Consider the following 4237-nt stretch of genomic DNA (forward strand, 5'->3'; position numbering starts at 1 on the left):
AAAAAAAAAAAAGACAGGCAGGAACTGTGCTTCAGATATTATCCTGAGAAAGAAACTTAATTTATAAGCCTTTCATGGAGTTAGAAGTAGTGGGATGAATTCAGGAAAAGAGAAGACAAACTAAAGCTACTAAGTCTCAGTGCTCTGTAATGTTACTTCCCTTAAAAATGGACAAGAGATAAAGATTTTCAAACAAGCTCCTGAAATAAATGGAGAGTGTTTCAAGGAGTAGTATTGCATCTAGTGATGCAATCTGTTGCAAAATATTTAGGAAAATCTCACACCTGTATAGTCATTTCCCAAAGCAATTAGTAAGTGTTAATCTGAAAAGGTAATGTGACTGATAGCCCAGCTATGCCTCTGCACCAACGCATGAAGCATGGGAAACAAGCAGGAGGAGTTGGAAACAATGGTGCAATTAGAAAGATTCAACCTGATTGCTATCACAGAAACACAGATGGATGTATCACACTGCTGGAACAATGGAATATAGGGCTACAAGCTCTTCAGAAGAGATAGGCAGGGTTGGAGAGGCAGGAGTGTTGCTCTCTTTGTTAGAGAAGGGATTGTGAAGAGATGCTTCTAAGAAACAGCCACAGAGAGGATGAAAGCTTGTGAGTGAAAGTTAAGGACCACACCAATAAAGGACACATTGTGGCTGGGGTCTACTACAGGCCACCTGATCAAGGCCTGTTGATAAGATCTTCCTGCTTCAGCTACAAGAACTGTCATGCATGCATAGTCTCATCCTGATGAGAGACTTCAACCACCTGGACATCTTCTGGAAAAACTACACAGCAGGCTTTAAGCAATCTGGGAGATTCCTGGAGTACATAATTTCCTCATCCAGCTATTAGGCAAGCCAAATAGAGGACAAGTGTTACTGGGCCTGGGCCTCACCATGGTGGATGAATTCATTAAAGAGGTGAAGCCTGGAGGCAGTCTGGGCTGCAGTGACCATGTCCTGCTTGAGTTGGTGATCTTGAGAAATATGGGCCTGGTGAAGAGGAAAGCCAGGACCCTGAACTTCTGAAGAGCAGACTTTTAAAGACCAAGGGGACAAGATCCTCTGTGACATTGCCCTTGGAGACAAAGGAGCTGATCAGAGATGGCAACTCTTTAAGGATGTTTACATAGAGCACAAGGACTCTCTAACCCCGTGTGAAATAAAGTGGGCAGAGAGGGCAGAAAAATGAGATGGTGCAGCAATAACCTGATGGTCAAATTGAGGTGCAAGAAAGAAATGCACAGGCAGTGGAAGGAGGGACATGCGGCCTGGGAAGACTTCAGGGATGTTGTCTGGATATGCAGGGATGGGATCAGGAAAGCCAAGGCACAAATGGAACTGAGCTTGGCAAGAGATGAAAAAAATTGAGGGATTCTATGGGTTCACTGGCAAGAAATGAAAGGAAAAGAAGAGGGTAACCCATCTGACAGATGAGATTGGAGGACTGGTAACTGCAGACTTAGAGAAGGCTGAGGTGCTCGACAATTTTTTGCAACAGTCCTTGCTACCAGTCAGGCTTTTCATGACTCTCATTCCCTGAACCTGAAGAAGAGGGCTGGGGGAGAAACTTCCCTCCCACTGTAAGCGAAGAGCAGGTTTGGGACTACCCAATGAAACTGAACAGGTATAAGTCTATGGGTCCCGATGACATGCATCCCAGGGTCCTGAGGGAACAGGTTGATGGAGTTGCCAAGCCTCTCTTCATCATATTTGAGAAGTCCTGGCAGTCAGGCAAAGTCCCTGGTGACTAGAAAAAGGAAACATCACTCCCATTTTAAAAAAGGGTAGGAAGGATAGAAAGGAGGACCCAAGGAACTACAGTCCAGTGAGCTTCACCTCTGTGCCTGGCAAGATAATGGAACATATCCTTTTGGAAGCAACATCAAGGCACATGCAAGACAAAGAGTTGACCCAAGACAGCCAGGATGGCTTCACAAAGGGCAAATCATGCCTGATCAGTCTGGCGGCCTTCTATGATGGAGTAACTACATCAGTTCACAAGGGAAGACTGACCAATGTCATCTACCTGGATTTCTGTAAGGCTTTTGACATGGTCCCACATGACATCCTGATTTCCAAATTGGAGAGATATGGATTTGAAGGGTGGACTATTCTGTAGATAAGAAATTGGCTTGAAGGTCACACCCAGGGGGTGGTACTCAATGTCTCTATATCCAGGTGGAGGCTGGTGGTGACTGGTGTCCTTTAGAGTTCCGTTTTGGGACTAGTACTGCTTAGTATGTTTATCAATGATATGGACAATGGGATTGAGTGCACCCTCAGCAAGTTTGCAGATGACACCAAGCTGAGTGGTGTAGTTGATACAACAGGAGGAAGGGAAGCCATCCAAAGGGACCTGGACAAGCTTGAGAAGTGGGACCATGTGAATCCATTGAGGTTCAACAAGTCTAAGTGCCAGGTGCTACACCTGGGTTAGGGCAATCCCAGACATGAGCACACACTGGGAGAAGAACTCATTGAAAGCCATCTTGCAGAGAAGGACATGGGGGTTCTGGTGGATGAATCACTCAACATGAGCCAGCAGTGCACGCCTGCAGCCCAGAGGGCCAACTGCATCCTGGGCTGCATCAAAAGAGAAATGGTCAGCAGGCTGAAGAAGGGGATTGTTCCCCTCTGCTCTGCCCTTGTGAGGCCCCACCTGGAGTGCTGCTTCCAGGTCTGGGGCCCCCAGCACCAGAAGGATGTGGGGCTGTTAGAGCAATTCCACAGGAGGGCCACAAAGATGCTTAGATGGCTAGAACACCTCTCCTATGAAGGAAGACTGAGAGAGCTGGGGATGTTCAGCCTGGAGAAGGCTCCAGGGAGGCCTCATTGCAGCATTTCAATACTTAAGGGAGGTTATCAAAAAAGATGAAAAGCAACTTTATCCTTGGGCAGATAATGTAGGATAAGATGGGATGGTGTTAAACTAAAAGATGGAAAAATTAGATTAGACGTTAGGATGAAATTCTTCATTCAGGGGGTGCTGAGGCACTGGAAAAGGTTGTGCAGAGAAGTTCTGATTGTCCCATTCCTGGGAGTGTTAAAGAGTAAGTTGGATAAGGCCCTGGGCAACCTGATCCAGTGAAAGGTGTCCCTGCCCATGACAGAAACATGGAACTAGCTGGTCTTTAAGATTCATTCCAACCCAATCCTATGATTCCATGATTTCCAAAGTTTTTTTTTTGTTTGTTTTTGTTTTTGTTTTGTTGATATAAATATTAATGAATTTGTTCTCACAGGTCGTTAGTACATCATTGATTATTTGTTGTTAGAAGTAACGTTAATATGATTTTTTTTTTTAGGACCTTTCACCCCACATCGAATATCAGGTCATCACCAAGTAAGAATTATTGCATTTCAAAGTAACATACATTTTGACAAAGAAGAAATGCTCTTAGTATGAGTTTTAGATTTAAACAGCTTTCACTAACCCTGGCTGGTAACATCTAGAAAAAGACCTCAACATGTTATAGTTATTTCAGAAATGATTATGGAGTGCAGATCTCATGATAGGATACAATTTTGTTTCAAAAAAAAAAAAATATTTTGTTATGAATGGGACAGATTTTAATACTCGATTCAAGAGTATTTGTAAAATAATGAAAAGATATTTTTAATTTATTTCATACCCGAGTACTACAAGAATAAAATAGATTTTCTTCTTGTTCACAGAACACTCTCTGTGCTGCTAATAGCCCTGTTTAAATTGTCCAACCTCGCAAATTTCCTTGTGGATTTAAAAATATGCTACTTGCTCACTGTAAAGACAAAAAAAATCATTTACTTAAGCCCTATGTCTATTTTTTCCTTCATATCTCCTGCAAATTAAACAAATTGTGGTGCCTGTGTTTTTTCCTTGAAATCTAGTAAGATGTCAATGTTTTACACTTTTTTAGCCTAGCTATTTTGTAGTTTGTATTTCCTTTCTTTTATATTTCCTTCACTCATCTGTCCAGGTGCACCTTTACACCCCTGCCTAATGGTATATGCCCCAGAGAAACAGTATTTCTTTGCTCCAATAACCCAACTGGTCAAAAACCTTCAGAATTCACAATATGTCGATTTGTCCTTTTTAGGGCATATTTGATTTTAACTCTTGTAAAGGCAGAAAGAGAAAATTTACTGCAAAGTATATTGCAGTTATCAGGTTTATAGCATCCTTCAATTTGATCCAGCAGTGTAGGTCATAATAATGGTAGATTTGTTACACTGTATTCATTTCCATGG

The sequence above is a fragment of the Oxyura jamaicensis genome, chromosome Z, assembly GCF_011077185.1.
Source record: "Oxyura jamaicensis isolate SHBP4307 breed ruddy duck chromosome Z, BPBGC_Ojam_1.0, whole genome shotgun sequence".
Classification (NCBI taxonomy): Eukaryota; Metazoa; Chordata; class Aves; order Anseriformes; family Anatidae; genus Oxyura; species Oxyura jamaicensis.